Below are 18,334 nucleotides of genomic sequence, written 5' to 3'. Positions count from 1 at the left end.
CTTTCTTTGTAGAATAAGGATATTGATGCACCTGCTTTTCTTTTGCCAGTCTTCCCCTTCTAAATTCTGCTATATGTACTTTTCTATAGGCAATGTTGCTAATATTTAGTCTTCTTCATAACTGTAATTAAATCTCCTGTGCTTAATCCATGTGTAGATGCTAAAACTTAAAAATCATTAAGCAACATCAAATCAGTAGGAGCTAGGGAAGCTCACTGCAGAACCACTGTAAGTTCTATAATCATATATTCTTTCTCACAGAGCTTTTAGTTTTCCTAGGTACTTTTTTCAATTTCTTCTGTATAGTGCCTTTGTTATATCTGTAAATTATTTCAGTATCTCAAGCATTCTATTGGAACTGTTCATGGAATTGATATTTTTGTTTCAGCTGTCTCCCTGTCTAAGGCCTTGGTGATCCTTTCCCCCTCTGTACTAGTTGCTAGGTTTCCAGCTGTCTGTCATTTGGTGAAGTCTCCACTCTGTGCTCATAAAGTTAATGTACTATTTCCTCCTCCCTAAATATTTTTTGGTTTATTTTATCTTATTTTAATTGATTTTATTTTACTGGGGGAAATTTTCAAGAATTTCCTTAATATAGATTGTATAGGAAGTAAGTTCCTGAGTCATTTTCTGTCAAGAGTGCCTCTATTCTTTCTTTCTACTTGACTGAGAATTTGGAGTTCAGTAAAGTTATAATATAAACACACAGAGATGAGATTTCAGTTGACATTAGAATACAGTCTACCAGGCAGCCCGGGTGGCTCAGCGAGCGGTTTGGCACTGCCTTCAGCCCAGGGCGTGATCCTGGAGACCCAGGATGCAGTCCCACATCGGGCCCCCTGCATGGAGCCTGTGTCTCTGCCTCTCTCTCTCTCTCTCTCTCATGAATAAATAAATAAAATCTTTTAAAAAAAAGAATACAGTCTACTGTATTCTATATATGCTCTATATTCTTATTTCATTTTTACATTAGTATTTATATACTAAATTTCATTATGCAATATAATTGGAATTTAAAATCTATTTTATGTAGAGTCTAGAAAAATGCAAGTTAGAAATCATATTAGTGCTATTAGGAGTCAAAAGCTTAAGCAAGAAAAAATAGATATAAGGGTAAAAATCAAAGAAATCAAGTAAAAATACTATAATGTTACATGCGAATTGGAAATATCTATACAGAGTCTCAATTATTTTGTCTTGTTTTGAAAACTGTATATTTTCAAGCTTTGTCCACTGAAAAAGCCTGGAATCAATGACAACCCATTAGCAATGAATAACCGTACCCAGAGCTCCTTGGGGGAATAGCTGATTCCCAGTCTAGAGTCTGATACATCTTAAGCCAGAAAACAAGGAAGTTTTCAAGAAAAATGGGCTAATGCAAACAAACAAAAAATAGGAGACATACTCAAAGTCTTTGGTCAAAGGAAGAGCAATTTGAGTACCAGTAATCTAAAGAATGCAACTAATTAAAACACATCGAAAATACAAAAATCTAGAATTCAAAATGATACAAAACAGAACGGGAAAAAAGTTCTCATTGGACATCATTGGAAGTAACTAAGGCAACTCTGAACATGGACCGTTAAAAAGAAGAACATTAATTGTCCTGCTTTTCCTATGTTCAGCATATTTCAAGATAATCAGGTATCTTTAATTGATGGGGGAAAGTTCTCCTTTGCTGTAGAATTCCAGCTGGAAGATATAGAAGGAATGACAAAATAGGAAATCTTTGTTTTGCAAGCCCTGATGAAATAAATAATGGATTCAGTTAATGATAATAAATTAATGAAAATGGTAGATTCAAGGTTATGAGATATGTCATAGTGAGGATTAAATTGCCAGGACCTGTATCCACTGATTGGTCTTAGCATCACTAATGACAGAACAAGCAGTCATTGTGGTCCTGGAATGTGATGCAACATGACACACAACATTACTTATAAAGTGCTTTTGCAAAACAAAGAAACAAAATAAAAACCTTAAGCCTAAATCTAATTAAGATCCACAGCTAACTTTATAGGAGATAAATAGAAATTAGTTAAATGACACTGAGAAGTAAGTAAACAAGTCCAGAATGTGAAATATTCTTTAAGACCACTAACCTACTTTTTACAAAAATTCAGTAACATGAGGGGAAAAATAAAAGGTGGTCTACAAAGAGAATAAAAGAGATTCAAGAGACATAAAGAACAAATACAATGAAGAGAACTTGTTTTAACCTTGATTCAAACAAACCAACTATAATAGCATTTTTGAGATAATAATCACAGATACTTGCTTATAGACTGGACACCAAGTGACACTGAAAAAGAATTGTCAGATATAATAACAATATTGTTTTGTAAGAATGTGTATATATTTTTAAAAATACATACTGATATATATAAAAGTGAAATGACCCACCATCACTGATTTACTTTAAGATTATTCAGCAAAGGAAAAAAATGTAAAAAAGAGAGATGAGGCAAATGTTACAACATCCTTATAATTGTGTCTGGGTTTTAGTTATGTGGAGGTTCAATGTGCTCCCTTTACAAAGCTTCACTAAAGGGACATTGGCTGGTTCAGTCGGTAGAGCATGTGACTCTTGATCTTGGAGTTGTGAGTTCGAGCTCCAAGTTGGGTGTATAGATTACTTATACAAATCTTGAAGGAAAAAACTTTACCAAAAAACTTTCTTTTTTTTTTTTTTTTTTTTTTACCAAAAAACTTTCATAAGCACTTCAAAGTATTCTAAAAGTAGGCATTCTAAATACCGGTTTAATATTCAGTTTTATCCTGTACTATGTCTAAACTATAACGTTTAATTTTTAACTCCAATCCATTTGGTTTTGTGTGTATATGTGGACAGAGGTGAGTAATGTTAGAAGAAGATCGAAATTCATCAACTTGATTCAATTCAACCAATATTTATTAAGCACCTAATCTTTCTCAGGTATTTGGGATATGAAGATGGATATGATACCAGAGAAATAATATCAGTTTGTACCCAGTAAATAGAAGCAAATGATTAATTTCTGTCAGATGGAATGAGAAATAGCTTCATATAGAATTTATAATTTGAGCTGGGGCTTTAGGAATAAGAGCTTGTCAGGAGGCGAGTGGAAAATTCTTCACAAAAGAAACACAAGGGTAAAGGCACAGGTTTGTGTCACTAAACCTTAAGGTTTGGGCAACTGCTATTGACTCTACTAAAAGGTAAATGCAAGAGAGGAAAGAGGTAAAATGGTGATTTGGGCAGTGGTGCTGCTTCTCATCTTGAGAAGCTGGGCCACACCTGGTAGGAAAGGATGTGAGAGAGAGGAATAATTATCCTGTTAACAGTGGGGAAGGCAAGGAGAACAAGTGTTAAGGATTGAAATAACCTAGGCAAGAACGCACCTTCGCCTGAACTGTATCAGTGAGAGTGAAGAGAGTAGTACAAATTTGAGATCCTTAGCAATTGATTAGAAGGAAAGGTGAGAGAGGGACTTTACAACCACAGCTTTGGTGTTTTCTTTGGACCATATTCTGTGGGAGTGTGCTGGATTTGATCTTTGCCTTGAAGTAGAGTCTCTCGTATCCATTATCATCACAGAGGCCAGTAGTTTCCTATACCAGCAAGCATATACAAACTTGACCAGTGAACGGAATAGAGAAATTTAAAAAGACACCCATAGAAAATCCAGTCACTTGTGAAAAAAAATCCATGTACTATAGTACATGGGTGAGATTATGGTTTTATCAATAGTTGATGCTTGGTCAAGTGAATCTCCATGTTTCAAGTAGGACATACATACAAAAGCATCAGCCACAAAGGAAAAGATTGATAAACTAGACCTCAACAAAACTGAAAACTTTATTAATCAAAAAAACACAGCAAAGAGAGAGAAAGGTGAGGAGAAAATATTCCTGATACAAATAATAGAAAAATTACTCATTCAAAATATAGAAAGCACTAGAAAGCAATAATAACAGACAACCAAATAATAAAATGGCCAAAAGACTTTAACAGCCAATTTCACCAAAAAAAAAAAAAAAAAAAAAAAAGTAAAGAAAATGTGCAATAAACATATGGAAAGATGCTTTAACTCATTAATTTTCCTGGGAAAACCAGGTTAATTCCATAGTGAGTTACTACATAAGCTAGAAACTACATAAGCTAGAAACTACCACTCGAATGGTAAATATTAAAACAACAACAACAAAAAACCCCAAACCCATTCATGGAAAACTCACAACCAAAACAAAAAACAACTGCTAATATCAAGCCCTGGGGAGGATTTGGAAAACCAGAATCCTCCCACACAGTTGAAGGAAGAGTAAATTTGCAAAATAACTTTTTTTTTGGTGGGGAAAGAGAGGGAGAGGGAGAATCTTAAGCAGGCTCCACACCCAGCACAGAGCCTGACACAGGGCTTGATCTCACAACCCTGAGATCATGACCTGAGTCAAAATCAAGAGTCAGTTGTTTAATGCACTGAGCCACCCCAGTGCCCAAGCAGACGTTTTTCAAAACCATTTGTTAGTATCTGTTAAAACTTAAAACATGCATACCCTATGACCTAGGGCTTTCACTCCTAAATGTTTACTTAAAAGATAAGCGTGCATGTGCGAACAAAAAGAATGTTTATAGCAGCAATAATGATAGAGCCAAAGTTTGGAAACGTTGAAAATGAACTTTACAGAATGGATAAATAAATTGTGATGTATTCCTATAATGGAATGCTACACAGTGATGAGGGAAAATAAGCACTGTTTAATGTAGCATAGATAAGTCTCATGAATATAATTCTGACTGTAAAAAGCTACAACAAAATTAAATATTTGGCATAGTTCCATTTCTGTAAAGTTCAAAAACAAAAAACTGTGGCAAGAGATGTCAAGATACTGGTTATCTGTGCAAAGTCCTAAATGTGATTAGGAAGAGCATAACTGGGAATCCCTGGGTGGCTCAGTGGTTTGGCGCCTGCCTTCGGCCCAGGGCATGATCCTGGAGTCCCAGGATCGAGTCCCGCGTCGGGCTACCTCCATGGAGTCTGCTTCTCCCTCTGCCTGTGTCTCTGCCTCTCTCTCTCTCTCTCTCTCTCTCTCTCTGCGTCTTTCATGAATAAATAAATAAAATCTTTAAAAAAAAAAGGGAAGGGTATAAACTGGGACTTTTAGGATGTCCAAATCTATGTGTTTATGAAGACTTATCAAGCTGTATACACTTATAATTTATACCTTAGTTGTGTATATGTACTTCATTAAAAGTTTTACTTGTAATTGGAGTTAAGTTAGCTCAAGATCTTATCATAAAAATCAGTGGATTATTTGAGAAAAATTGAATCCATCCATGACATGAACTACATAACTTGTACTAACCAACTCACTATGTAGGATAAAGATATATTCATATTTACTAGTGTAAATATATTTGTTCATATATATCTATACAATGACTTAAAGGGAATATGTAGTAAATATTATCCATCTTTTAAACTGCATTCCAAGTCTTCCAGGACTGGCAGTGAGAGCATTTCCAAAGGCAGGAGTAGCAGGAAAGAAGGCTCCTGTAGCATGATTTGGCTATGACTTGTCCTTCTTACTATTGATTCTGGACCTTTATTGCCCAAGATTCCTAGAGAATTGGTGACCCATCCAGTATCCTTTCAAACTTTCCTCTTATACTTATATTAAAATTGTTTTCTTTTGGCTATAAATAACAACTTTAAGGAATATTTTTGTACATGTGTATTTCTTTCTCTATCTATGTAAAATGTACCCCCATACATCCAAAAACATTTCTAAAAGCAAATGTGTATGTATATATGTGTGTATTACATGTCAATGCCACATAGTTTAGATTTTTTTAATAACTTTTTTATTTAGGGGTACCTGTGTAGCTCAGCCAGTTAAGCATCTGCCTTTGGCTCAAGTATCCTGGGATCAAACCCCACGTTGGGCTCCCTGCTCAGTAGGGAGCTTGCTTCTCCCTCTCCCCCTGCTCAAGATCGATCTCTCTCTCTCCATCAAATAAATAAATGGAATCTTTAAAAAAATGTTTTTTAGTTTAATTCAAATATTGTTAACATGCAGTGTTATATGAGTTTCAGTATTCAATATAGTGATTCATCAAGACTATACACTACCCAGTGCTCATCATAATAAGTGTACTCTCGATCCCCATCACCTGGTTCACCCATGCCCCCCAACCACCTCCCCTCTGGTAACCATCACTTCTTTATAGTTAAGAGTCTGTTTCTTGGTTGGTCTCTCTCTCTCTTTTTCTTTCAGTTCACTTGTTTTGTTTCTTAAATTCCATAAATGAGTGAAATCATGTCTTTTTTCTCCATATCCTCGCCAACACTTGCTGTTTTTCATTTTAGCCATTCTGACAGCTGTGAGGTGATATCTCATTGTATTTTTGGTTTGTACTTCCTTGATGATCAGTGCTGTTGAGCATCTTTTCATGTGTCTGTTGGCCAACTAGATGTCGTCTTTGAGAAATGTCTGTTCCTGTCTGTGGCCCATTTTTTAAATTAGATTACTTGTTTTGGTGTTGAGTTGTATCACTTCTTTATATATTTTGGATACCAATCCATTATTGGATATGTCTGTCGCAAATATCTTCTCCTTTTCAGTAGGTTGTCTTTTATTTTTGTTGATTTCTTCCTTCATTGTACAGAAGCTTTTTAGTTCTATGTAAAGCTTTTAACTTTTTATTTTTGCTTGTATTTCCCTTGCCTCAGGAGACATATCTAGAAAAATGTTGCTATGGCCAATGTCAAAGATATTATAGCCTGTGCTCTCTTCATGGATTTTTAATGGCTTCAGGCGTTTAGGTCTGTAATCCATTTTGAGTTTATTTTTCTATAAGGTTCATAAGGTGGTCCAGTTTTATCTTCTGCATGTGGCTGTCCAGTTTTCGCATCACCACTTATGTTTCCCACTGTGTACTCCTGCCTCCTTTGTCATAGATTAACTGACCATGAGTTATTACTGTCCTGTTCCTTTCATCTATGTGTCTACTTTTCTGCCAGTACCATCTTGTTTTGATTACTGTAGCTTTGTAATAAATATTGAAATCTGAGATTGTGATACTTCCAGCTTTGTTCTTTTTAAAGATTGCTTTGGCTACTCAGGTCTTTTTTTAATTTCATATAAATTTTAGGATTATTTTTTCTAGTTTTGTGAAAAATGTTGGTATTTTAATATGGATGCATTGAATCTGTAGGTTGCTTGCTATGAGCAATATGGACATTTTAACAGTATCTATTCTCCCGATTCATGAGCAGAATATATGTTGCCATTTGTGACATTGGAAATTTCTTTAATCCAGGAATTATAGTTTTCAGCATGCAGGTATTTCAACTTCTTTGTTAAAATTTTTCTTAGATATTTTATTCTTTGTGGTTAGGTGCAATTGTAAATAGGGTTTTTTCTGAATTTCTCTTACTTTGTGATTAGTGTATAGAAATGCAACAGATTCTGTATATTTGTTATGTATTCTGCATCATTGAATCCTTTTATTCTAATAATTTCCGGTAGAGTCTTTAGGATTCTCTCTATATGTCATCTGTGAATAATGACAGTTTTCTTTTTTTTCTTTTTTTTTTTTTAGCTGTTTGGATGCTTTTTATTTCTTGTGTTATTTCTATGGCTAGGACTTCTAGTACTATATTGAATAGAAGTGGTGACAGTGGACATTCCTATCTTTTTTCTAACCCTGGGGAAAAACTTTCAGGTTTTTACCACTGAGAATAATGATACATGTGGGTTCTTCATATATGTCCTTTGTTATGTTCAGGTATGTTCCCTCTGAATCCAATTTAAGTTTTAATTTTTTTAATTGTACTCATTTTTCTACATGGTATATGGTGTGAGAAAAAAATATGACTATATTTTTCTCATTGATCAGCCAGTTTCTTGACTAGTTACTGGATAATTGTTCTATTTCTAATTAATTAATTAATTCTAATTAATTTGAATTGCCATCTCTATCATGTATTAAATTTATATGGTATATAGATTTCCAAATGCCTATTTCCCCAGTTTCATTAGTCTATATGTTTATCATGTGCTGATTTATCTCCATTTAATTATTGCAACTTTTTCATTTTATTTATTTTCTGGTTGAACAGATGGTATCTTATTTTCATTGAAATAAGCTCTTTTATATCCATTTCCTCATTCTAGCATTTTTTCAGATATCTTTTTTTTTCAATTATCTAAGAGGTTTATCTATAATATTGTTCTTCTCAAAGAACCAGTTCTTAAATTTATTCATCAATTATAGAGTTTTTTCTATCTAGTAATTCATGGTTTATTTAAATATATTTTTATTTAAATAATATCTATTTCAACCAATCCTATTTATTCTCAGTTCTTTGGGGATGATTCTAAATCATTAAACTGTAAAAAAATAGAATCTTTTCTTTGTTCCTTGATTTATGCTAATTCCATCTCATAAATTATCTCCCCCAAATTCACCTAGGCAAATTCCACACTCCTTCATAGCCCATTCTACATGTCCCAGTGAAACCATTCTTCTCAGACTGAATCCATTATTACAATCATTTGCTTTTTCACATATAATATTGTTTCTTAATCTGAACTTTTTATATATATCTAGCTTCTTCTAATAGATTGAATTTATTAGAAACAAGAACCAACTTCTGTAACAACTTGGCACAGTAGCCAACAGGTTTTTAAATGATCCATTGACAAGCATATATTAATCTTCTACTTTTTTAGTCATCTATCTTTTGATTTAAAAAGAGATACCATATGTCTTTAATAGGTTAAAAAGTCACATCAGGGGAAAAAAAAGTCAGACAAATCCAGGGGAAAATATTGGAATTTTAGAGGCAAGGGAATCCATATATATTTATAAAATACAAGAGAGATATTTAGTTTGGGTTTTCAATAACTAAAGCAAAATTTAAGAATAACAAATATTTTATTAAAAGTACACAGAGTATGCTGCTTTGTAGAAAAGAACATTAGGTTGAAATACTTGATGCTGAGATTCTTATATGGTAGGCTAGAAATAAAACACGGGTGTCTTCAATAAGGGCATATATAGGTAGCCTAAGGAAATAGAGCAAGTCATTATTTCCCATGGTAGTGGGAAATATATCATGGGTCACTTACATACATGTTCACATGGATCTCTAGGGAAGGTTAGACTTCAGATAAGTTTACTATCATGGTAAGAATATTCCAGATAAGAGCAATAACAAGAGTTCTATTAAGATGTACTATACATTTCATATGAAAAACTAGAGGGGGTAAATCAACTGAAGCTGTGACATAGGGAAATAGAGAAAACAACCAAAGCTCTAACATCATCTCTTTCTCACTCCATAAATTCTATTTAAATATGGGAAGAGAATACAGTTGATAGAGGTTTAACCTACAAAGGGGCTATTATGATGCTGCATTCATTGAGAAATGTCCAGTTCAGTTTAAAGAGAGGGTTGAAGCATTCTGAGGTTTCAAGAGAAACTTCCATAGCATGCTTATTACTGATTGGGAGATAGAGGTGAAACTTAATTTTTCATGATTATGTTTTATGTCAGCCTCATAATTAATAACCATCTAACTGGTCCAATGAGAAATGGAAATATCTGATGGATCTAAGCAGTTAAGTTACCACTACATGCAACACTAGTTTATTCTCAAAATGTGTAATCTAGTATACTAAAGTCAGACAGACTGCCAGGTGTTTAAAATCCAAAGTAAAATTGTTGGTAATGTGTGCATGGAAGCACAGCATAGTCAAAGGAGGCCCGTTAGCAATGCAAACACAGATAAGATGCTAAATCTGAATTACAAGTCTTTGCCTGAGTATATTGGTTTTGTATTCTTGAATGAAGTATCTTCATTGTTTGCTTCTTTTTCATGGGATGTTAAACATTCAGAACAATTTATGAAGCCATAAACCTGAAAGATTTCTTTTTCAGCTTAAGCCAAGTCAAAGCAATCTTTATTTTTATTTGTCTGGTCCATACCACTAAAATCAGTTTATCATTGACTGAAGTGACCATAGTTATTCCCTCTGGGTAACATTATAATGATCCTTTTTATTTTTATTTCCTACTTTACTGTTTTGCTAAAATCAATATTTGAGGCTTCATTAAATTGACAGCTAAATCTGAAATGTGTTTGCTATCGTTCAAAATGCAAATGACTATTTGGTGCTTTTTGTTTCAAAAAAAGTAAACATGTCAGGGATATTATGAATGTATATGTTTATTTTGAAATTTTCTACTCAGCAGGTTCCTTTATTCTTCTGTAGATAAATCTTTTATATAAACATAAATTAGAAAATATTTCTTGATTTAATTTGCTAGCATTATTTTTGAAAAAAGCAAAAAGTAATATTAGAAAATAGTCAATACTGAAGATATATGAATTACTTTTTTTTTTAACAGAGTCATGCACATTTCCTGAATTTGCTCTCACCTTCCCTGATATTTATGTGAATTTGATCAAGGAATTTTAAGAATACAAGGTGAGAATTTGCCTTATTTGTTACCACACAGCTTGGTTCTGTCATTTTCCATGTTAATAGGATTTTGTGACTGACTGACCTTGTTAATACAGCAATATGTTTTTTGCCATATCATCAGTAACAATCTTCATAGGAAAAAGTAGAATTTAAAAAAAAAAATTAAAACACGGTTCATTTCACTCCATTTTTTTCCCTCTTACTTTAACAAAAGCAAACAAATTCCATTATGTCTTAATGCAGCAACCACCATAAAAAAAAAAGCTATTTTGAATGTTGAAAATATAACATGTTGAAATAGAAGGCTAAAAACCTGCTGTCTGACAACACAATCAGATGTAGACGTCTGGATCTTTGGCAAATGTTAAAAAAAAAAAAAAGTGACATATTTTCTATCAGACATAGAAAAATGGAATTAGGTGACCTCTAAAAGAACTCTAAAGATCACTACCAAAAATGAGTTGTATTAAGATGACTAAAAGTCTTTTTCTTTCTTCTTTAAATCTTTGAACCCATGTGACATTATGTCAGTTTCTGTTAATCCTACACTCTCACATCAGCGAATTCTGGTTCCATGACTTAGTATTAAAGAGGTTGCCTCTTAAACAAAATGTGTGCAAAAGCAGACACTTTGCTAAAGGGCAATCAGGAATCCCAGTAATGTAGCCTCAGGGGCAGCTAAGAATTTTGGCTCTTCAAAGAGGTCATTTATCATTACTGGGAATGTTCAACAGGTATTTCACTTGCTGATCTCTGATTTACCCATTCTTCATCACCAGATCCCTATGCAGGTGCCAATATTTCATTTCTACAAATGAAATATTTTCCTCTCACTTCTACTCTTTTAGGTAATTCACTATTTGTCAGAACTCATTCATTTCTCCATCCAAAGGGTTTTTTTTTTTTTCATCTTCTCTAGCATCCTTAAGTTAACCTTATCTTCAATTCCCACTCTGCTCATGCAGCCTCATTATTTGTGCCATCCTTTCTTCTCCACCTTTTTTTTTCTTAAAGTATAATTGACACACTGTTAAATTATTTTCAGGTGTACAACAAAGAGATTCAACAACTGTATACATTACATTATGCTCACCACAGGTGTAGCTTCCATCTGTCACCATACAACACTATTACAATACCAATTGGCTATACTTCCTATGCTGTACCTTTCATCCCAACGATGCGTTCATCCCATGGCTGAAAGCCTGTATCTCCCTCTGCCCCCAGCACCCACCAGTTTATTCAGGGTTTTTATGGGTCTGTTTCTGATTTTGGGGGGGTTTGTTTATTTAGGTTCCACATGGAAGTGAAATCATGTGATACTTGTCTTTCTCTGACTTAATTAATCTAGCATAATATCCTCTAGATCCTTTCTTGTTGTCACAAATGGCAAGATCTTCATTCTTTATCATGGCTGATTAATATTCTGTTGTATATGTACACCACATCTTCTTTCTCCATCAATCAGAGGACATTTAGGTTGCTTCTATAACACAGCACTTGTACATTGTACTGCATAAAACATAGGGGTGCATAGGTTTATTTAAATTAATTATTTTATTTTGGTAAATACCATCCTTTTGTCCTCAGAATAAATCCCACTTTATTATAGTAAACGATCCTACATTGTTGATTGTCCTTTGCTAATATTTTGTTGAGAGCTTTTATATCTATGCTCATTGAGGATAGTTGCCTGTAGCTTTTTTTGTAGTGGCTTTGGTTTTGTATCAGGATAATACTGGTCTCATAGAATGTGAGAATACTTGGAAGCTTTCCTTCCTCTTCTATTTTCTAGAATAAAGGAATAGCTATTAAGGAGAATAGCTTAAGGGGAATAATTTATGAAGAATAGCTATTAACTCTTCTCTGTTTTGTAGCAGTCACAGGTAAAGGCATCTTGTCCTGCACTTTGGCGGAAATTTTTGATTACTGATTCAATTTTGTCACTAGTAATCAGTTTATTTGGATTATTTATTTCTTCTTGATTCAGTTTTGGAAGATTGTGTTTCTAGGAATTTATCAATTTCTTCTAAGTTGTCTAATTTGTTGGCATATAGTTTTTCATGTAGTCCCTTATAATCTTTTGTATTTCTACAGTGTCCATTGTTACTCTCTGCTTTCATTTTTTATTGTTATATGGGTCCTTTTTTTTTTTTCCTGAATTAGTCTGGCTAAAGGTTTATCAATTTTTTTTAAGATTTTATTTGTTCATCAGAGACACACAGAGAGAGGCAGAGACACAGGCAGAGGGAGAAGCAGGCTCCATGCAGGGAGCCTGATATGGGATTCAATCCCGGGTCTCCAGGATCATGCCCTGGGCCAAAGGCAGGCGCCAAACTGCTGAGCCACCCAGGCATCCCAATTTTGTTTTTGTTTTTGTTTGTTTTTTTTTAAAGAACCAGCTCTTGTTTTTTTTTTTTCTTTTTGTTTTGTTTTGTTTTTTATCTTGTCTCTATTTTATTTATTTCCACTCTGAAATTTACTATTTCCATCCTCTTATTAACTTTAGGCTTTGTTTATTCTTCTTTTTCTAGTTACTTCAGGTGTAATTTTAGATGGTTTGATACTTTTGCTTTTTTGAGGTAGGAATTTATTGCTATAAACTTCCCTCTTAGAAGTGTTATTGCTGCATCCCAAAGATTTTGAAGCACTGTGTTTCCATTTTGTCTCCATGTATTTTTAAATTTCCTCTTTGACCCATGGGTTGTTTAGCCTTTATGTGTTTTTATCAGTTTTTTTTTTTTTATTGCAATTGATTTTTAGTTTCATACTACTGTGGTCAGGAAAGATGCCTGATGTTTCAACCATCTTAAATTTATTAAGATTTATTTTGTGGCCTAATATGATCTATCTTAGAGAGTGTTCCATGTACTCTTGAAAAGAATGCATATTCTGTTTTAGGATGGAATGTTCTATAATGATCTGTTAAGACTATTTGGTCTAATGTGTCATTCAAAGACACCGTTTCCTCATTGATTTTGTGTCTGGCTAATCTATCCATTGATGTAAGTGAGGTGTGAAAGTACTCTACTATTATTGTATTACTATCAATTCTCCCTTTATGTTTGTTAATATTTGCTTTATGTATCAAGAGGCTCCAATGTTGAGTGTGTAGCTATTTAAAATTACTACATCCTCTTGCTGGATTGATCCCTCCTTCATTACGTAAGTTCTTTCTTTGTCTCTTGCTACAGTCTTTGTTTTAAAGTCTATTATTTCTGATGTAGCATTGATACCCTGGCTATATGTGTCTTTAGGTCTAAAGTGAGTCTCTTGTAGGGAGCCTATAGATGGTCTTGGGTTTTGTTTTTGTTTTTGTTTTTTTATCCAATTTGTCACCTTTTGTCTTTTGATTGGAGTGTTTAGTCCATATATATCTAAAGTAGTTATTGATAGGTATGTATTTATTGCCATTTCGTTCATTAGTTTCTGGTTGTTTTGTAGTTCTTCTCTGTTCCTTATTATCCTGCTCTTTTTCATTATGATTGACTTTCTTTAGTATTATTTTTTTTTAAGATTTTATTTATTTATTCATGAGAGACACACAGAGAGAGAGAGAGGCAGAGACACAGGCAGAGGGAGAAGCAGTCTCCATGAAAGGAGCCTGACGTGGGACTTGATCCCAGGTCTCCAGGATCATGCCCTGGGCTGAAGTCGGTGCTAAACCACTGAGCCACTGGGGCTGCCCTCTTTAGTGTTATTTTAATGCTATCTTAAATGACTTTCTCTCTTTTTTGAGTATCTATTATTGGTCCTCCATTACCATGAGGTTCACATATAACATCCTAAGTATTTAGTGGTCTATATTAAGTGCATGGTCACTTAAGTTGAAATACATTCTAAAAGCACTTCATTTTTACTCCCCCTCTTCATGTTCTATGTATATGTTGTCATGTTTTACATATTTTTATTATTTAAAATTATTACATAGATACAATTGATTTTACTGCTTTTGTCTTTTAACCTTCATACTAGATTTATAGGTGATTCCTACCTTTACTGTACATTTTCTTTACTCAGGAGATTTTTTTCTTTCATAATTTTCTTCTAATTAAGGCCTTTTCATTTCTGTTTTTTTCCTGAGGTTTTATCTTCTTTCATTTTGAGCATATTCCTCTGTCTCTTCATTTTGATTTTTGTGTGTCTCTACGAATTAGACAGAGCAGCTACTTCTCCAAAACTTGGAGGAATAGTCTTATATGTGCCTGGTTACTCTGGCTGATGGGAACTGAAGAAGGCACACACTGGGGGAGTGGGGGCGTACCAGGTTATTCTGTACTGGAATGTCCTGGCAAGTCATCTAGAATGAAAGTGAGATGGGTCTGAAATGTTTCAGAGTGCTTTGTACCTGTGTCACCTTGATGAGGTGGCTGGAGCCATGAGTGCTGACCAAGGGCATCCCACTGTGCATTACAGTAGTGTGGGCTAGGAGTTACAGTAGTGAGGGCTAGGAATCCAGGGCTCACTGAAGCAGTAGGCCTACCTCTTCTACACTATCAAGGTGGTGGTGAAATGTAAATTAGGACATTTACTAACCCCTCCAATCTGGAGTTCCCAATTCTCACCTGCCATTTGGTGGAGTTCTAGTTGCTCTTTAAACCATAGCTTTTTTTTTCCTGTGCCCCTGTATCATCCCTGCATGCTACAGTTCTCATTATCAGAGGTTGGGTTCCCTCTGTTACCATGTCTCTCTTGCCATTCTATATGTGGTCTATTTTTGTTGTGCAAAGTCTGTTCAGTCATATGTCAGTTCTTCTTCAAGAAGAATTTCTCTCTAGACAAGTGTATATTTGGTGTGTCCATAGTGGGCATGAGTTCAGGGTCTTCCTACAACCCTAGAAATACCCACCTTGGCTTTGTTGATGCTCACTTAGGCTTCCACAGTTTCCTTTTCCTCTCAGAGCAGTTGCTCCATAATGCCCAAGTGGTGGATAGCTATTCACGGTAACAGCAAAACCTGAATATGTTTGCCTAAAGGAGAATGATGTACCAGATACCATTCTGCTAAAAGATTCCAAAATTTGTTTTGGAAGACTTATGCTTAATTTATTTTTCGTTTGCTCCTTTAAGTGGGCAGGCCTTAAGTGTCTCAGTGTAATGACCATGAGGCTAACATAGATCACTTCTATTTTATGAGATCATGAAGGGCATGCAGGATTAGTCTGTTAGGTCTGCCTTAAACAACAGAAATTTATTGCCTCAGAGTCCTGGAGGCTAGAAATCTGAAATTGAGGTGTCAAGAGGGTAGGTTCCTTCCAGTGTTCCTTCTCTGTCTCTTTATATCATCTTCTTTTATGTGTGTCTCTAATGGACTGAATTTTGCTCCCTACCAATTCTTATGTTTAAACTCTAACCCACAGGGTAATTTTATTTGGAGATAGGCCCTATAAGGAGGTAATTAAGGTTAAATGAGGTCATAAGGATAGAGCCTTAATCTGATAGGATGGTGTCCTTACAAGAAAAGATCTCTTTCTCTGCATGTATAAAGAAGAAAAGCTGTGTGAGGGCAATGAGAAGATGGCCATCTACAAGCTAGTAGAAGTATCATCAGACAACAAGCTTGATATAGCACCTAGGTCTTCAATTTTTAGACTACAGAATTGTAAGAAGATAAATTTCAGTTGTTTACTCAGTTTCTGATATTTTATTATGGTAGCCCAAGCAAACTGAAGAGTGTCCAAATTTCCCTTTGTAATAATGACACCAGTCATATTGGATTAGGGCTCATCCTAATGCTCTCATTTTAACCGTAAAGACTCTATAGCCAAATAATGTTCCCTTCTGAGGTACTTTTGGGGGTTAGGATTGGGGAGCACAATTTAGTCCGTAACACACACCAAACCTGAAGCATACCTCTAACTCTTTCGGTTGGAATCTAAGACTACTGAGAAGATCTCGGCCATATTGACCTGGATCATATGAAAAGACACCACCAAAAGCCTAATTTGAAAATCTATATTAACAATACCAGTACCCAACATATTTCTTCTCATTTTACAAAAAGTGTTAACATTTCCACAGCCAGGTGATAGGCACTACCTTAACCTCCAACATGGAAACTGATGAGTAAGTATCAATAAATAAATGAGTGAGTCTCATGAGTAATGAAAATCCCTTCTCTGTAGACAGGAGATTACTCTCAGCAGTGTGAAGGGTGGGATTGAGTTACACTGGAATTTCCAGCTCTGTAAAATCCAAAACAAAGGACTTTGGCTCTGATGTTTTCCATTCAAAGATTGTATCAATTGGCACTCTTGCCAGTTCCTTATGATATAACACAATTCCTCTTAAGCCACAGTATCTTCACACAGAACATGGATTCTCAATGGAAGCAATACATCACGCAACAGCATCCCTAAGGGAGGAAGGTGTTAAAAAGATTACCATTTTTTTATGTTTAAAGCATAGATGAATATATAGCACAAAACAGATATACAGTATATCTATGGTTTGAAAAACACAGCATTTACAGTCTTTTAGCAATGGCTCATTTCATTTTTTTATTTTTTAAAGATTTTATTTATTTATTCATGAGAGACACAGAGGGAGAAGCAGGCTGCAGGACTCCATCCGCAGACCTAGGATCACTCCCTGAGCCAAAAGCAGATGCTCAACCACTGAGCCACCCAGGTATCCCACAGTGGCTCCTTTTAAACATCAACTTTGAACCCCCAAACACCTGCCCCCTCCCTCACTCATCTTATATAGCCTGTGTCCTGTTCTGGTCCCTTTTTTCTCACTTTCTTTATTAAAACTGAATTTTATGAAGGAAGTCACTTTACTGTATATATGTTATATAAAATTAATGATAGATGGTAGGATAAACTGGAAGTTAGGAAAACAAATCTAAAATTTTAGAACTCACCCCCAATGGTACATGAGTTTAAGAAGAAACTATGTTATATTTCAGTATTAGAAAAAGGATTGGTTTTTATAATTTCCTATGCTAATAGCTTTAATATCATGTATACATCATTATGTTTTAATGTGTTATATATATTATGTATTCTACATATTAAAATAATATTGTAAATATTTTAATTAAGTCAATGACGTTTGTGATATGCCCATGGAAAAGCAAATCTACAAGGCCTTTCAACATCTTCATTGAAAATATTACAAAACTTGAATACCCTTCACTACTGCCATTTATTCCTAGGAAGGAAGCAAATTAATATCCAACTCCAAGCAGGTATAACAATGTTTATAGATTTCAGTAAAATTGCCAAAATTTTAGCAAGGTCATGTCCTTTCTTTTTAGGTTTTGACTTTTTTCTCTGAAAAGTATCTCAATAACTCTTTAAGCACTCCATTTGTTAGGTTTATTATTATTTTTTCTTTAATGGAAATAGGTTTCTGACTTCTCACAAACAAGACTTAGACTTAATTATGATTGAGGCTAACTGGCTTGATTCCTAAGAAGCAGAGACTGTGGCTTTTAAAAAAAATCTGAATGGTTCATCATGAGCCACTCTGTCTGTCAGCTGTCACTTGGCCTAGGAATGAGCAGTGAGTAAGGTGGTTTAAAGCTCAGATGCTGTGGCAACTGCATCTGTCTTCCCAGGCAGCTCTAATCCTGCCTGGTCCACTGGCTCTGCCTTTATGAGTTCTTTTGATTGATAATTGAGAGAATAAATCTTTGAAGGACTTATAGGAATGCAAAAATACATATATTAAGATTTCAGTAATAAAATACCTATCAAAGTATTTTATGCAGTCTCCTTTCAGGTCTTGGCCTTTTAGGGCATTGTGCTAGGATTAAATTGGGAATTAGGATTCAATTATACAGTTTTTGTTTTTCTGAGATTAGGCAATTTCAAATTTTTCTTTCTTAATGTGTTTTTCTTTTTCTTTTCA

At 34.5% G+C, this 18,334-nt stretch overlaps 2 long non-coding RNA genes across 9 annotated transcripts in view; one reads left to right on the top strand and one right to left on the bottom strand.

Moving 5' to 3' along the window:
* The window catches only part of LOC111097747, a 143,396-nt gene that overhangs the window by 121,462 nt on the left and 3,600 nt on the right, over nt 1-18,334 (top strand). For all 3 annotated transcript variants that reach the window (XR_005365965.1, XR_005365967.1, XR_005365966.1), the window contains exon 2: nt 10,401-10,480. This is a non-coding gene — a long non-coding RNA (uncharacterized LOC111097747). The remainder of the gene's footprint in view (nt 1-10,400; nt 10,481-18,334) is intronic.
* LOC111097745 overlaps nt 15,414-18,334 on the bottom strand; it is a 232,828-nt gene continuing 229,907 nt past the window's right edge. For 2 of the 6 annotated variants that reach the window (XR_005365959.1, XR_005365960.1), the window contains exon 5: nt 15,422-16,832. This is a non-coding gene — a long non-coding RNA (uncharacterized LOC111097745). Of the gene's footprint in view, nt 16,833-18,334 lie in introns of all 6 variants that reach the window. The other 4 variants (XR_005365961.1, XR_005365962.1, XR_005365957.1 and 1 more) reach the window with 4 other exon arrangements.

This window comes from Canis lupus, chromosome 10 (genome assembly GCF_011100685.1).
Source record: "Canis lupus familiaris isolate Mischka breed German Shepherd chromosome 10, alternate assembly UU_Cfam_GSD_1.0, whole genome shotgun sequence".
NCBI lineage: Eukaryota > Metazoa > Chordata > Mammalia > Carnivora > Canidae > Canis > Canis lupus.
Note: the sequence above shows the minus strand (reverse complement) of the source record. Positions and strands in the feature narration are given on the sequence as shown.